Source organism: Choloepus didactylus, chromosome 11 (genome assembly GCF_015220235.1).
Source record: "Choloepus didactylus isolate mChoDid1 chromosome 11, mChoDid1.pri, whole genome shotgun sequence".
NCBI lineage: Eukaryota > Metazoa > Chordata > Mammalia > Pilosa > Megalonychidae > Choloepus > Choloepus didactylus.
The window spans coordinates 42,557,365-42,575,765 of NC_051317.1; the positions used below are offsets into that span (position 1 = coordinate 42,557,365).

The 18,401-nt window shown below is 40.2% G+C and overlaps 1 pseudogene; it reads right to left on the reverse strand.

Moving 5' to 3' along the window:
• Positions 1-15,190: 15,190 nt before the first annotated feature.
• On the reverse strand, positions 15,191-16,529 carry LOC119505994 (annotated as a pseudogene).
• Positions 16,530-18,401: the final 1,872 nt, after the last annotated feature.

An 18,401-nucleotide genomic window follows, 5' to 3' on the forward strand; every position in this document is an offset into this window, starting at 1 on the left:
ACAATGCTCCATGAGCTGCGTTGGATGATCTAAAAGAAGCCAAATGTGTCCAGCATGTTAAGAACAAGGTGGGGGCAGGGTGTTGAGGCAGGGGGCAGTGGCCATATTGGGAAAGCCCCCATGAGCCACATCAAAGAGCAGCCTTCACCTCGAGGGTAAAAGGAGGCCATCATTGGGTATGAAGCGGCCAAGGGAATTGCTCCTATTTGGCTGCTGGAGACTAGCTTGGATGGGGTTTAGACTGGAGACAAAGAGATTGGAGAGGAAACTACTTAGTAACATGGGTGAGAAATGATGGTTCCCTGGACTAGAGCAGGGGCAAGGAGAATGGAGAGAAGAGGGCTTTGGAAACTAATGAGAAGTTAGGGCCGATAGATTTAATGATTGGTTGGAATTCAAGGATTCGGGTCTCAGCAACTGGGTTGATGGTGACGCCATTCGTTGAGGGAGGGAAAGGGTCAGACCCCGCCGTTCCCTGCCACTGTAGCCCTCTTATGTGCCACGTCTATATCCTTGAAGGTGGGCTTCAACCAATGGAGACAGGAGACTGGCGCTCTGCTGTAACACGCTGAAAGGCCAAGAAGAGCTGTGTAGTAGTTGATGTTGGTGCCTCCCCTAGACCCTCTTTCTGGAAGAGGTCAGGGGCTGCCCATCCTCCAGCTGCTTGAGTACAGTGGCTAAAGGCTTACACCTGTGTGATCATCTCTGGAAAAATGCTCCAGGCTCACAAGAGCCATCTTGCTTGGAGATGCCTGGGCAGGTAGTGGAGACCTCCTTCCATCGCCACACTTGGGGGTGATCCGTGATGGAATGGATACCGGGATAAAAAAACCCAGCCTTCCTTCTCATGGTGGGACAACACCGTGTTACCATGGATGCCATGGAGACTCCCACATCCTGTGGACTGGCCAAGGCTGCGCTTTCCCTGAGACCACATCCTGTCTCCCCTCCCTCCCTTCTCCCCTCACGCCAGTATCTGAGGAGCTTTGCCTCAATAAACCACAAGCTCTGGAATCTTGGGCCCAGGCTCTGCTTCTAGGGGAACTGGGCAGAAGACAACACACACTAAGGAAAAAAATGTTTGGACTGTATTCCAAGTGAGTCAGACTTTTGTTCACTCTTTCATTAACTTGCTAGTGGGCAGTAAATATCTGGAAAATGGGAAACCCAGGACAGGCTGCTCTGCAGTTCATCTAGGCTTTGGAGGAGGTGGGTCCTGAGTTTTGTCTGGGCACAGAGCCTCTCTTTTCCCTCATTGTTCAGCCTTTGGAATTTTAAAGTTAAAATAAGTCCTAAACTGCAGGTAGATTAATTTGTTTATGGTTAAAATCAGGAAGAAATTCAGTCATGATTAAAACTAATTTCAGTCTATTAGAACATAAACATCTTTTTTTCCTGTCTGCCTTGATGCCAAATCCTTTTCCATTTAGTTTTAGCTAAGGGGTCAGAAAATACTCGGGATTAGGAATTGAGAGACCTGAAGTCTAGTTCTGGTCCACCCAGTTGTGTGATTTTAGGTCCTTTATTACACTCAACTTTGGTTTGTGAAAACCAGACCAAACAGAAAAAAAAGGAGGGCAGATAATCTCTAAATCCCTTCGCCCTGTCAGATTTGAATTATTCTGATAATAAAGTCTGGATAGTTCAGACAAATGTGTTACAGATTCACAGGTTGCTCCAACCAGAATCATCTCACATCTTTGCAGTTTGTGTGTGTGGTCACAACTCACCCCCAAGCTCCAGTTTTCATTCGTGAACTTCAATACCCCTTACCTTTCTGTCCTCAATTCCCCCAGCTGGCTCTGCGTGTCAACTAAACTTCTCCAAATAGATGTGGAGTCTGACACAGTAGCATTTATTGAAAACCCATTATGTCCTGTTTACTTATTCTGCAATTGGAGCCTGCACATTTCTGATACACTAATGGGAAAGTTTTGGCCAAAGAGGAGTGGATTGTTCTGGCTCTGTCCTGTCCCATGATATCAAACACTCATCTGTGGGACAAATCTGAACCTTTTTGTCCCCTAGGAGCTACAGTGGTTAACCTTGAGAATGTGTGTGTCTGTGTGTTTGTGTGTTGGGGCTGGGTGCTGTTGATTTTCTTAGTTTGGGACACTTAACGCTGAAAGTGTTTTTGAGGAACTGTCAATATTTCCAAAGTATGCCTTCTTATGTAGTTTATTTTCTTAAGCCTCTGCTGAGAGTGACCTGACTGAGAAAACCAGTGAGATGCCTGAAACATCAAGGAAAGAAAAGCCTTTCAGCTTTTGTCTAACAGAGCGGGTTCCTTACACCTCTCTAAATGTACCCAGTGACCCTGATTCAAATTGGCTTGAGACGGGACCCAGGAAAACTTACCTTAATGTGGATTAGATGGAAGAGATATACTGATTTTTTTCTATGTACAAAGACACTGGAGAAAGCAGTGCAGATTTTTTAAAAGCAGGGACACCCTTCCAGAGATCAGTAACTCTTAAGAAGTAAACTCCTTAAAGAGAGCATCCATGCCTCATTTATATTGTATTGTATTGTTGCAGTATTGAACCATGCTTGGCACATAGTAGGCCTTGAATAAATAATAGGATGAGTCATGAAACATGGTCTTGAGTCTCAAATTCCAGTTATGCTCCATCAGCAGGGCAATATTAATCCTGCATCTTGCACGGGCAGTAGGCTGCGAGCTGCAAGGGACTACCTATTAAAACACAGCATTGTGCAAAGTCGGCTGCTCTCTCTCCCATGGTCCTGGTTAATTTTCTTCACAGCATCTACTGCCTTTGGAAAATGATCTCATGCTTTCCATTGTAGGGTATTTATTGTTTGTCTCCCCAACTAGAATCTGAGCCCCAGAAGGCACAAACTTTTGTGAATCTTATTTGTAACAGATCCCAGCACCCAGATAGTCCCAGGCACACAATTGGAAAATAAACTTTTGTTGAATGAATGAATGGATGGCTGGATGAATGCAGAGGATATAAAAGTGTCACCTAATTTAATAAATATTAATTGAGAAACTATTACATGCACTGTACTGTTAGACACTATAAAAGAATCAGGTACTGCTTTCAAGGAGTTGTAAGCTTCTTTGGGGAGAAGAAACAAATGCTGACATCCTGTCTAGATTTACTCTCCCTTATTCTCATCCCTGACTCCAGTACAATAGGAAAATGCTCTACCATGTCCTTCCTGGAACTCTCGATATTCCTCTAGCATCGAAAATGGATTCACAGATATGATTACACACGCATATATATATGTATATACATATATTCTTTTAGTTTCCTAAGCTGCTTAAAGCAGATACCATGAAATGGGTTGGCTTAAACAGTGGAAATTTATTAGCTTACAGTTTGAGGCCAGGAAAATGTCCAAATTAGGGCATCATCAAGGTGATGCTTTCTTCCCAAAGACTGGCTGCCAGAGATCCTTGGCTCCTCTGCCACATGGCAAGACACATGGTGGCATCTGCTGGTATCTGCCTTCTCTTCCAGGTTTTGTTGCCTTCAGCTTCTTGCTTCCATGGCTTTCTGTCTGTCTGTCTGTCTCCCTCCCTTTCTCTCTCTGTATTCATTCAGTTTAAAAGGACTCCAGTGAGAGAATTAAGACCCATCCTAAATGAGATGCGTCACACCTTAACTGAAGCAGCCTCATCAAAATGTCCTACTTCTAATGGGTTTACATCCTCAGAAATGGATTAAATTTAAGAACATGTTTTTCTGGGGTACATACAGCTTAAAACCACCATATATGTTTAAGTTCCAGAACAGGTAAAACTAAACTATAATGATAGAAATCAGAGGCTGTGGCATTGACTGGAAGGGAACTTGAGGGGACTTTCTGGGATGCTGAAAAGATTTCATCTTGATTGTGTGGTGGTTATATACATGTATTCAATCCCATGGAACCACATCCTCAACATCTATGCATTTAATGATGTGCAAATTGTACCTCAGTTAGTTAATTAGTGGACAGAGCATGATAAAGCCTATTTTTATCCAAACACACTCACTCCCTGTTATACTTTAATTTGCTCCACTGAATTCCAAGGCCCCAGTGGACTCTCCTCCACTCCAGCACTGACATGAGGAAAGACAAGTTCTTGGAAACTGCTAACACATCTTAGGTTAGTTCAGGCTTCCAAAGTAGGGCAGAATAAACATCGTTTCTCCAAAAAAATGGTGGCTTGCACCTGTGTTGAAGTTATGGACTTTAATCTCTTGGGAAACTTGAGGCCCAGATGAATTAAGTGATTTTTCCTTCTACAGTACAATCAGCCAGTAGCAGAGATGGGTCCCAAACTCAGATCAGCTCCCTCACCCTCTCCCTGTATCCAAGGCTGGTTTTCTTTCCATCATAGTATGTGGAGTAGGAAAGAGCCTTTCCTTTCACCATTCCAGGTTCCAATCCTTGATCTCTCACAAATACCTGTATAAACTAAAAATGGTTTACTTGCTGACTCCATGCCTCTGTTTGCACATCTATAAAATGGGCATATTGTGTTTCCCTGTGGTTGGGACTAAATGAAATAATGTATATAAACACTAAGTGCTTAAGAACTATCAACCCCTTCTCCCTCCTATCATATTCATCACTAATTCTCTGTACTTCCTCCCCATTCTCAGGTGTTTGGTGTGTTTATGCACAAGGTTATAACATAATGAGTCAGCTCTTTAAATAAATATTTCTCTTTAAAAGAGTTAATAACCCTAACTCTTTAAGTAGAGTTAAAAAATTTCCCAAAGCCTCTTTTCCCTCTCTCCAGCCAGTTCTTATTGGAACTGTTGCTCCAATAAGAAAATAAATCTCACTAATAAGACAAACTACAACATATTGTAAAGAAACCAGACACTTTCTTTTTTAAAAAAAAGTGAGTGAGAAGGTAGAAACATTTCAACACTGGTAGACTTTCTGTCACCTTTGACAAATCATTTCACTTTCCTGTGTCTATTTAAGCAACCTGCCAACCTAGTCTGTCTCTCTTGCAAAGTTGAGAAACCTGTGAAGTAATAACCATTACTTTCTCTAACTAAATAGCTTTTAGGAAAATGTGGTGGTCTTAGCATCAAACCATTGTCTGGTCTCTCTGATGACCTTGAGAACGTTCCAATAAGGAGTCTATTACTTGAAGGGTCCAAATGGGGGTGCTGCCTCTTGGAGCAAGAATGCATTGATTGTGTTGCCTTGTTCCTTCCAAAGCCTTGTCTCTTTTGCTGTGCATTGTGATGCTCACATTTCCTCCCCATCTATTCCAACCCTGGGAACAGCTCCTGAGGGTGTTGACCAGGCAACCACAAGCATAAATAGCACAAAAGAAGAGTTGAAGCTAAGAAAAGGTTTTGTAGATTTTACCAAAGTAAAACAAGACGTCCAGAATAGAGTGATTGATGTATCCACTGCCCTCACTTTCCACGATGGGTCCTGGATTGCTTGGACCCTGCCAAGAAGGGCTCTGTTGAAAGCCAAGGCCAGTGAGGGCTGCACTTGTGGGGAAGTTACACAAAAGTGATGCCTCCAGCATCATCCCAGTGTTACCTGCAGCTGTAGATCTGGTCCCCAAAGAGCTAATTTTACCTGGAAGGATGTGACTTACACAGTGTTCAGCATTCTTGCAGCAGACACTAATATGTTTTCTGTTTTTTATTTCAAGTTTGGGCTAATGGACACTAAGAAAGAACACACTGCACACAGGAACACACAAAGCAAACATACCAATCAAATCCCCACTAAAATCAGGCAAAGCTGAAAAACAGACCCCAACCCTTTTCACTTGTGCAAGACTGAACTTGACTGGGAAACTTGAACGTTTCCGTGGAAATATCAAACATCAAATCTCTGTTCTTTTTGGACCCATCTTTCCAACAATGTACCTCCAGACAGGACCAACTGGATTTATGCTAGACATATGCTTGGACTTTAAAAAAAAAAAATCACATCCTGCAGCTTGATGACACGTGATGACAATCTAAGGGCTCAAACCTGAATCTCAACATTCCCAGTTTGGTGTCCACAGGTCACAGATTTTTTAGCCAGTGTGCATTTTTTAAAACGCAATTTTATTGAGATATATTCACACACCATTAAAACCATCCAGAGGCCAGTGTGCATTTTAAACTGACCACACTGTTCTCAAAGATACTCTTGGCCTTGTTTCCCAGAGGCTCCCCTATCTGCCTTAACTCATGGCCAATAGAAATGAACCAGCACCTCCTAGCAAGACCCAACTCTCCTCCAGGGAAGGCTCAGTTCCATTCTGCTTCCCCCTGGTTTTTTATTCTTCTAGTGTGGTTCCATCTCTTGGACTCTGGGGAAGGAAGAGCAAAGCCGGAGGCAGAGAAGTAGCCAGTTGCTGCATCTTTCCCACAAAGAAGGAGAACTATGGGATAGGGACAGTTAATCCTCATTTCCTCTCTATAAAGACATAGGTCAAGAATATTTATTGAGCTGGCTTTCATTTTATTTTCTATTTTTAATAAGAAACAAATAGATAATAAATGATTTCGATGAAAACCTCCTCTTCCCATTTGGTTTACCAGAAAATTTTGGGATAGGTGAATTGCAAAAAATAAATAAATAAATAAACAAATAAATAAACAAATAAATAAATAAAATAGGTCCCTTTTGTTTCCTTGGCATATGCTTTGCGAAACTTTAAATTAATAGAATTTAGAGAGTCCTGCAAGTTGGGTAATGCATCAATAAGTGGTTAAAACTACTGGTTTCATATGGTATTGAGTTTTAGCTCTACTAGCTCTCATAAAGGGCCAAATAATGGAGGAATAGGATGTAAATATTAGGAGTAGCATATATGGAATTAGAGGAACCCTAACCAGGATTGAGGATTGTGCCAGTTTGAATGTATTATGTCCCCCAAAATGCCATTATCTTTGATGCAATCATGTGTGGGCAGATATATTAGTGTTGATTAGATTGTAATTCTTTGATTGAGAGTTTCCATGGAGATGTGATCCACCCAACTGTAGGTGATAACTCTGATTAGATAATTTCCATGGAGGTGTGGCCCCGACCATTCAGTGTGGGCCTTGATTAGTTTACTGGGGCACTACATAAGCTCAGACAGAAGGAATGAGCTTGCTACAGCCAAGAGGGACACTTTAAAGAAAGTACAGGAGCTGAGAGAGGAGCTGTAGCTTACAGAGACATTTTGGAGATGGCTTTTGAAAGCAGCTTTTTGCTCCGGAGAAGATAAGAAAGGACCAACAACCCAAGAGCAACTAAGAGTGACATTTTTGAGGAGCTGAAGCCTAGAGAGGAACGTCCTGGGAGAAAGACATTGTGAAACCAGAACTCTGGAGCAGACGCCAGCCACGTGCCTTCCCAGATAACAGAGGTTTTCCGGATGCCATTGGCCATCCTGCAGTGAAGGTACCCTATTGTTGATGACTTACCTTTGTGGCCTTAAGACTGTAACTTTGTAACCAAATAAATCCCCTATATAAAAGCCAATCCATTCCTGGTATTTTGCATGAGGCAGCATTAGCAAACTGGAGCAAGGATGAAGGAAAGAAATCTTAAAAATAAGAATATGCTGTAAAGTTGACATTCCCTAAGATTGTCCTATTCCCATATTCCAGCAACCCTGACTTCAAATCCTCTTGTCTTAAAACTTTGGGTTGCATCTCATGAGGAATATGAGTCTTTCTTCCCAGGCATTTACATTACAATCAAAATGGACTGAAACTTATAAATATGGGGTGGTGTGGGAGTGAAGGTATACTTAGGGAAATCCATCTTCTAGCATGACAGATGAACTTAAATAATGAATAAGGAGCCATATACCATGGAGCTCTTATTGAACCATAGCAATATGCTGAGCTCTGTATGTTATTGTTAAAACTAACAAAAATAAAGGTGGTCCTTTTTCCTCATTCTACTTACCAACTGGAAAATGAAGTCATGAGCATGCTTTAGAAATGGTTCGCTAGTTTCCCTCAGGTAAAGTCAAATTTAAAAATAGGAAATTGAGCTTTGGAGTATGTATCACAGAAGTTCTCCAATAAATTTGGCATTTTACAAGAATAATCGTCAGTCAAATCTTGGTGTCTGTGAGGGGTGCTTGGTTTTGAATTCATTTTTCCTTGTAAGAGATTTATAAATTCCAAATTGAAGGTTACTCTGCTGGTTTTACTAGTGGGATTAAAAGAAGCCCTCTTGTGGTCGGAGGATGTACAGATCAAAAAACAAACTGCATTACTTTTGCAATCCAAGTTCCACTGTTTAATTTTAACTAGACTAACATTTTAAGCCCCAAATCCAATTTCCACCCGTGTTTTACCACTAGGAAAAGGATAAAGCGAATTAAAAAACCAGTGTTTTAACATATATTCTGAAAGATATAAGGTTCCTAAAAAGGAACAGATTAATTGCAAGCCATAGTTTTAACGAAAGCAGAATAACAAACACATTGTATAGGCTTTGTAATTTCCCCTCCTACCATGAATTTATCATGGGTTTTCATTGCATTATGATGTGATGATCGGTATACACCTTGGCTCATTAAGGCCGTAAAACATACTTTGTGGATTTGGAAAGCAGTAGGCTCCCCTAGCTGGGGCACAGGGAACTGGGATTGGAAGAATGGGTTCAGTTGGCACAAAATCAATCATTTTTGCCCCTGGTGCTCTTGTGCTTATTTGGGGATTTAAGAAAAGGATGTTTGGCCAACTTTTCATTTTTCACAGGGATTCTAAGAATACTGTTCTTAGGTTTTCTATTGGATCTGATGTCTGTAAGGCCTGGCTTTACTAAGTGGCTCTTTGCTTTTCTGAAAGACTTTTTTTAGATGTACATTTTTAAAAAAATTTTTTAATGAAATAATTATAGATTCACAGAAAGTTGAAAAAAAAAAAATGACCATCCCATGTACTCTTCACCCAGCCTTCCCCAATGTTAATACATAACCATAGTACACAACCCAAACCTAGAATCAACATTGGTGTACTCCACAGAGCTTATTCTGATTTCACCAGCTTTCAAGTACTCACTTGTGTGTATAAACTTCTACACAACTGTATCGCATGTATATTTTCATATAACCACCACCATTGTCAAGATGAAGAATTGTGCCATCACCACAGGACTTCCTCATGCCACCGCTTTATAGCCACACCCAAGCTCTTTTGCACCAAACCCTAGCCTATGCAACCACTAATCTGTTTTCCATCTCTATAATTGGGTTATTTTGAAAAGTGTTGTGTAAATGGAATCATACAGTATATAATCTTTTGAGATTCACTTTTTTCACTCAGTGTTATGCTTGAGATCCACCCATGTTGTTGTGCGTATCAATTCTTTATTCCTTTTTTGTTGCTGAGTAGTATTCAACAGTTTGTCTAACCATTAATCCATTGAAAGATATTTGGATTGCTTCCAGTTTTTGGCTATTATGAATAGGGCTGCTAGAAATATTCTTGCAAAGGTATTAGCTAAATTACAGAATGCTGATGAAAAAAATCAAAGATCTAATCATCTTTTTTTTTTTTTTTTTTAGGGAAAATAACTCAATCTCTCCAGTGGCAAATCACATTACATAATCTAATACTCAATCTCTTCAGTAGTTATTTATTGGATCCTCCCCTTGACAGAAGCCCTATTGGGCTCTGATCTTAAATCCTTATGATTTTGTTATATGGTAAGATACAGTATCATTTACTGGTGTGGTTTAAATCCTCATATAAGGACCAAAGGCATACAGCAGTCATCTTTGCCATTGTCTCCATCCCACAGTTGGCAGTTTTATGATCTGTGGTGTTCTAAGAGCTAAGTTTGTTTTAGATTTACATGGTCCAATATGGTAGCCATTAGCCACATGTGGTTATCGAGTCCTTAAATGGCAGCATTCTTAATTGAGATGTGTTATACATGGGCAATGCACACTGATTTCGAAGTCTTTATACAAAAGAAAGATGCTATATGGTGCATCATGGGAGCACAGGCTCAGGCACAACAGAGACTTTCAGCAAATGACAGCTTTATTACTTACATGGCACAAAAGGTCCAAAAGAGCAGGGGGAAGAGACCCCATTATGGCTGGTCTCCCGGGGAGGCCAACTGCTTGGGTCAAGGTCAGCAGTTCTGCATACACTGCTTTGTGCCAGAGATGAGGGACACTTGTGCTGTCCAAGTGTTGAGGCTTTATACACCCCAGCAGGAGCGGACTCTGTCAATGAGCAAAAAGCATTCATCAAGCAACCTTTGTATCCTGGAAAGCAGCTGGGGCAGGTTGAGATTTACTGTCTTCCCTAGACTGCTTGTGGTCTCTTGCAAAATGGAAACATACTAAACACATGCATGTAAGCAAGCAAGAGGAGAAAAGGAGAGGGGTAGATGCGGGCTGGGATATGGTTACTGAGTATGTCCATGACTCCCCAACGGTATCATCTCAACTGACACAGAATAGGCATTTGACAAAATCTAGCACCCTTTCTAGATACAACAGATGGAACACTGGGACTAGAAGGGAACATCTTTAAAATGATAATGAGCATATTTGAAAAGCCCACAGCTAATGTCATACTGAACAGCGAAAGCCTGAAAGCTTTGCCCCTAAGATCAAGAACAAGACGAGGATGCCTGCTTTTCAATATTGTGCTGGAAGTTCTAGCCAGAGAAATTAGGCAAGCAACAGAAATAAGAGGCATCCAAATTGGAAAGGAAGAAGAAAACTATCCGTATTCACAGATGGTGAGATCCTGTAAAAAGAAAATCCCAAAGGAGGTACAAGAAAGCTACTAGAGCTAATGAATGAATTTAGCAATGTCAGGGTACAAGAATGACACTGAAAAAGCAATTGTTTCTATACACCAGGAATGACAAGGAGAAAAGGTAATCAAGAAAAACAGTTCTATTACAACAGCAACTAAAAGAATAAAATATCTAGGAATAAATTTAATCAAGATGTAAGGAACTTGTACATGAAAACAACACATCTCTACTGATGGAAATTAAAGATATTCCATGACCATGGATTGGAAGGCTAATTATCATTAAGATGTCAATACTACCCAAAGCAATTTACAGACCTAGCACTATCCCAACCAAAATTCCAACAGCCTCCTTCACAGAAATGGAAAAGCCATTCATCAAATTCATATGGAAGGGCAAAACCAAATAGCCAAAACCATCCTTAAAAAGAAGAACACAGTTAAAAGGTCTTATACTTCCTAATTTCAAAACTTAAAACAAAGCTATAGTAATCAGTGTGTTACTGGCACCAGGACAAACATTTAGACCAAAGGAATAAAATTGAGAGCTTAGATGTAAACCTACACATCTATGGCCAATTGATTTTTGTCTAGGGTATCAAGATCATTCAATGGGGAAATAATAGTCTCTTCAACAAATAGTGCTGGGGCAACTGGATACCCATGTGCAGAAGAATGAAGCTGGACTCTTACCTCACACCATTCACAAAAATTAACTCAAAAATGGGTCAAAGACCTAAATTTAAGAGCTAAAACTATAAAACTCTTAGAAGAAAACACAGAGCTACATCTTCATGACTTTGGAACTGGCAATGTATTCTTAGATATGACACCAAAAGCATAAGCAAAAGAAAAACGTAGATGACTAATATGCACACAAAACAATGATCAACATTGTTAGTCATAGGGAAATACAAATCAGAACCACATTGAGATACCACCTCACACCCGCTACAGTGGCTGTTATTAAAACAACAATAGCACTGAAAATAACAGGTACTGATGAGGATGTGGAGAAACAGGCATCCTCATACCTTGGTGGTGGGAATGTAAAATGGGGCAGCCACTCTAGAAACAGGATGGTGGGTCCTCAAAAAAGTTAAATATAGAATTATAACATGACCTTGAAATCCCACTTCTGGGTATATACTCAAAAGAATTGAAAGCAGGGACTTGAACAGATATTTGCTTACCAAAGTTCATAGCAGCATTCTTCACAATAGCCAAAAGATGGAAAAACCCAACTGTCCATCAACAGATGAATGGATAAACAAATTGTGATCTAAACATTCAATGGAATGAAATTGCTACAACATGGAGGAACCTTGAGGATATCAGGTAAGTGAAATTAGTCAGATACAAAAGGACAGATAGTGTATGATTCCACTTCTGTTAAATGACAAGAACATGCAAATTCATAGAGACAGAAAGTAGAGAACTGGTTTCCCCGGGCAGGAGTGGGTGGGGTAGAAGGAATGTGGAAATGTATAATGGATGCAGGGCTTCTGTTTGTGGAGTCTGGAAAGTTTTAACAATGGAAGGTGGTGAGAGTACCACGACATAGTGAATGTGACTAATCCCACTGAATGGTATGCTTGGAAGGGGTTGAGATGGGATATTTTATGTTGTCTATACATTGCCACACTTTAAAAATAAGAGGGAGACTGAAGAGACAATGACAACTAAATGCAATAAATGAGCCTGGACTGGATCTAATAATGGGTCAAAAAAATTTGAGCATAAACTGCATACTTTACAACAATGTTAAATTTTTGAACTTGATAACTGTATTTACTGTGGCCACAATGAGTGAATATCCGTGTTCTTAGAAAGTAAACATGGAAGTATTAAGTTTCAAAGGAGCATGATGTATGCAACCTATGCTAGAATGTTTAGAACATAGATGATAAAAAGACAAAGGAAGGCAAGAAGGAAGGAAGGAAAGAAAAAAGGAAAGAAGGAAGGAAGAAAGAATAGAATAATAAATCAAATGTGACAAAGTGTTGAAAGTTGATAAATCTGGGTATTTAGGTTTGGGGTATATTGGAAACCTCTGTATTTTTGTGTGTGTGTTATTTTTGCGTATTTCCTATATTTGAAATTATTTCAAAATTAAACATTAAAAGGAAGAAAGAATGTAAACTATGTCGTTAATATACTTTTTTGCTGGTTACATACTGAAATACTACTTGGATATTTTTGGGTTAAATAAAATATATTATTAAAATGAATTTTAACTAATTAATTTTTTTTTAATGTGACTACTAGAAAATTTTAAATTCCTTATGCGGCTTGTATTATACTTCTTTTCAACAGTGTTCTCCAATGAGGAAATGTAGGTCCAGGGCAGCTAGTATCTTGCCCAAAGTCACAAAGTAGACACTTTATGCTATGTGATCTGTTTATGCTTTTTTTATTAATTCCAATGACTAATTGGCCGTGTGTGTCAGGGTCGTGATTTTGTCATCAAGTTCTGAAGGAAGGTAGAGATCCCTGTGTTTCTCTGGATAGAACAATCAGGGACTGTCCGAACATTTTTGGATGATGGGCTCCACTTCATGTTTCCATTGATCTGTTCCTTCTGTGTGCGTGGATGCCACTGCTTTGTTTCAATTCACTGTACACAACCTCCAGGAAAACCTGCTTCAGTCCCTTTCCTCCCCATGTTCCACCTGGTGGAGAAGTGTTTCAACTGCACGCCACTTTGCCACTGTTTGCCAGTCTTGAAAGCAGATACCAGAAGCTGTGCTTTTCAACCCATTTTAGAATTTGTGTTACATCCTGAACACTCCTGGTAAAGAATGGCTGACATTTTTTCAGCATTTTGTGAAATGCCGCACCATGACTTATCTCACTTAATCCTCTGCCAACTCAATGAGGTAGGTACAAGCAAGGCTCCCATTTCATAGGTAAGGGAATTGACACTTAGAGAAGTCACATAAATTGACAAGATGCACAGACAGAAAGGATGTAAGTTAGAATCACTAGTCCTTCCGATCTTGAGTTCCTGCCTTTAACCCCTGGGATGCATTGCTCCTTCAGTGAGTGAATTTCTTAAGGAGTAATCCCCTATTCACAGTTGAAATTTTATTCAAAGATTAAGCACCCATATTCTAAAACACTGTAAAAGCCACAAAGCATAACCGTTTATAATGGTAACCACACAACACACATCATATTAGAATCTGTGCCTGGGGCCCATGCACTTTCCAGCTTCCCTTTCATTCAGATCTATTCTTTTCAGGGAAGATGTCTGCCCCCACACCCTCCCAGAACAATAACACAATAGCAAAGGGTTTTGCTGTGTGACTTCTAAGACCTAAAGTTTCTTCGATCTTATCTGTAATTTACATGCTTTTCTAAAGTGATTTGCGTGTGTGTGTGTAAGACTGGTATTAACAATAAACAACTGGTGCAAAAGTCTGGGAAAGCCTAGCTATATCCTGGAATGATCTGATATTAAAGCTGAAGGAGACTGATTTCCTACTGCAGACTCCAACAAGCTTTATCTGTAAGGTGCCAGATAGTAAATATTTCAGGCTTTGCAATGCCACGGCCTTTGTCACAACCACGCAACCCAGTCTTTGTAGCAGGAAAGTGGACTTGGGCAATATGTAAATGAATGGGTGTGGGTATGTCCCAATAAAACTATATTTACTAAACAGGGAGCCATTGTTTGCTGACCCCTGTTCTAGTTCAGCCTTACCCTTTATAGTTGAGGAAAGAGGCCTGGATGGGACAGCATGCTCAGTTTCAACAGGTGGTGAGGTCTAGAAACCAGACCTCCTGAGTAGAAGTGTTTTTTCCCCTACTGTGTTATATTTGATTTCCTCCCACCAACTCTTTTTTTAAAATTATGAACATTTTAAATACTCAAAAGAGATAAAGAATATAACCTGCATGAAACTACCACCAAGCTTAAGAAAGCAAGCATGATAAATATGATTAAAGTTTTCTATGTATCCCTCCCCAATCCCTGCCCTCCAGGAAACCATTATTCTGACTTTGATGTTTATTACATCCTTGCTTATCTTTATCTTTTAAAATATATAGATAACAATACATAATGCTGTTTTACATACTTCATAATATCATATAAATAGTATTATACCATCTGTATCCTTCATCACTCTCTCAAAATGAAAAAGAAACAATAATTTTAGAGAAACATTATTTTTCCTGATAGCAAAATGTTAGAAACCTCTATTTCCATTAGCAGGTAAAAAGATAAATGACATTCAATAAATAACCACTTTACTTTTCTAAAATTCCTAGTTAGAGAGGGATTGCTTATTTAAAAGAGAATTGGCAAAAAGATACGCATAGAATACTTAAAAAATTTCTTTTTGTTACAGAAACACATCAGTTTTTTGGAGAAATATACAAAAAAACCAAAGCAATTTTCTGTTTATCACAAGGTAGCATCTCACAGTTCTCTAGCTTCTGTCTATTTCAGCTGCTACAGGATCTTATTTTAAGGGATATTTGTACAGAAGAACTTTTATATTAATGTCTGAGATTTCTGCTTGAATACAATGAGGATTCTTCCTTATTTTGAAATATTTATAGCTTTTTAGATTTTTTTGACATATTCTTAACTGTGCATGGTGTCAATTGCCAGTAACTTGACTTCAACATAATAGTCTGGGACAACAATGACAACGCTGGGAAATTTCTGGAGCTTGCACAGTATCTTTATGACGTCTCCTAGAGCAGACCTGTCCTTCCAATAGGCCTGGTTTACAAATTTTGGTCCAAAAATGATGAGCACAGCAAAGTCCAGATCCACACAGTCAGAAGTTCTAAGACAGCTTTCTCCTTCTTGTCCCGTACTGCCTTGTGATTTCTTAGTATTTGACTTCTTGGGTTTGTTTTCTTGAATTGGATGCTCAGTGTTCTGGTTTGCTAATGCTGCCCATTATGCAAAATACCAGAAATGGATTGGCTTTTATAAAGGGGGCCTATTTGGTTACAAAGTTACGATATTAAGGCCATAAAAGTGTCCAAGCTACGGTGTCAGCAAGTATACCCTCACCAAAGGAAGGCCAATGGCATCTGGAAAACCTCTGTTAGCTGGGAAGGCACCTGGCTGGCATCTGCTCTGGAGTTCTGGTTTCAAAATGGCTTTCTCCCAGGACATTCCTCTCTAGGCTGCAGCTCCTCTTCAAAATGTCACTCTCAGTTGCTCTCCAAAATGTCACTCACAGCTGCTCTGTGTCTGGGCCTATGTGGCTCTTTTTAAGTACTCCAGTGATCCGATAAAGACCCACCCTGAATGGGCAACACCTCCATAGAAATAATCCAATGAAGGGTCTTGCCCACAGTTGATTGAGTCACATCTCCATGGAAACACTGAACCAATAGGTTCCAACCTAATCAACACTAATACATCTGCTCTCACAAGATTGCATCAAAGAATATGGCTTTTTCTGGGGGGCGTGATATATACAAACCAGCACTCTCAGTTATTCCTTTTGTATCTTTGCTTTCTTGCTCATCAGTCTGCCTTTCTGATATTGGGGCTGCATCTTCCATTGCTTTCATGCATCATTTATGCAGCGTGATCCCAGGCAGCACATGGCATTAGGTTGGCATCTCCTCTGCAGCCCATGACACATAACACAGAGCGGCTTCTCATTGTGGAGCTTGAGGCAGAGTTTTGTGTTATTGCAGTCCTGGTCAGACAAGCACTGTGAACCCTTCTGAGCTCTTTGCATGGCAACAGAGCTCTTGATGTCGTTGAAGTCCAGTACCAGAGCTCCCAGGGGTGAGCAGAAGCAGCCAATCCAGCAAGATCACCACCACCATCCTTCAATCACGCAGGTCTTCTCCAGGTTCTCAGTTCTCTATGTGCCCCCTGAAGCTGGGCTACTCTAAATCCACAACAGAGCTCTTACCAAGATGGAAACTCAGCAAGTCTTCTGTAAATGTTTTTTTTTCTGAAAGAGAAGCAACCCTTAGTAAGGTGTGTGAAATGAGATGAGCAAGATCTGACAAGCAAGTTCCTTCTGAAATTATCGTCAGATGTATCCCACTGCACCCCCATTTCTCTCCTCCTCGTTTCCCCTCATTTCTTTCCTTCTTAGCCCACACAGGTTTCAACAAATCCTTTCAAATCTCCATAGAATACTTTTTTAATCTAGAGCTACTTGTAAAGATGTGGGGCCAAACTCCCAGCTGTGTGACCTTGGACAGTTACTTAGCCTCTCTGGGCCTCAATCTCCAAAATGGGAAGTAACATCTTTTGGGACTGTAGAGAGGGGGTAAAAAAAGAGTTTAAATATGGGACATGCCTACAACAGTGACTGCCACATAGCATTCACTAGCTCTTATTTTTTTTAACATCCATAATCATTTTTTTATAACTTAAACTTTTATGCCTGCATGTTAGGAAAGAAGTTACTGAAAATATACTTACCAAAACTGCGGATGCTACTTCATGAGATGGAGCTGCTAATTCTGTAGACGGAGAGTCAGCACAAATTTGAAGATGATTTTGATAAATTGGAAAAGTGTTGTCAAAGGAAATATTTGCTGAGCAATAAAAATTCAGTAAACAGGTATGGAAAGAGATGCCGTTAATTACAATCCACTGGTAGCCACTAAGAAGGGAACACAGCCAACCTCTCCAGGCTGTGAAATCAGGGATGCAGCTGCTGGGGGCTTCGCCACTCATGGGCAGAACCAACTGAGGCAGGTTCCTGAACTGTGTTCTCTGCTGTAAAATGCGATAATGATACACTTGCCACGGAGAGTAGTTGCCAGCAGTTAGCAGAGGGCAACAAAGTTAGATGCTGCCCTTACAGCCACCATTGTTGAGATTATTACAAGGTACCAGCATAGAAGTTTAGCAGTAGAATGGCCTGGGTGGAGCAGACTGGGTCTGCTAAAAGTATGTCCCTCAGAAATGTAGAAGCTCTCCAGGAAAAAGTCAGCCTGAGATTGAGACATCAACAGAAAACAGAGGGGTTTAGAGACCCATTCCCATGTGTGTATTTTCCCTCTAAGTGGTCCATCTTAGTCCAAACTCAAAGCCACATTTTTTGTTTGTTTGCTTCTGCTCTTAAAAAATGATATGAAGAAGCCAGAGACATGAAAATCTTTCCAATGATGATAGTAAGTGCTGTGAGAAAAGGTTCAAGGGTTTGGAGTTGCGTGATCCACTGAATGGCAGGCAGAGGGAAGTTTAAAGGCACTCTTTAAAATCCTACAACTCAATGACAATAGTACAGTCGGCCCAATTATAAAATGGGCAAAAGATATGAAAAGACAGTTCTCTGAAGAGGAAATACAAATGGCCAAGAAACACATGAAAAAATGTTCAGCTTCACTAGCTATTAGAGAGATGCAAATTAAGACCACAATGAGATACCATCTAACACCGGTTAGAATGGCTGCCATTAAACAAACAGGAAACTACAAATGCTGGAGGGGATGTGGAGAAATTGGAACTCTTATTCATTGTTGGTGGGACTGTATAATGGTTCAGCCACTCTGGAAGTCAGTCTGGCAGTTCCTTAGAAAACTAGATATAGAGTTACCATTCGATCCAGCGATTGCACTTCTCGGTATATACCCGGAATGTCGGAAAGCAGTGACACGAACAGATATCTGCACGCCAATGTTCATAGCAGCATTATTCACAATTGCCAAAAGATGGAAACAACCCAAATGTCCTTC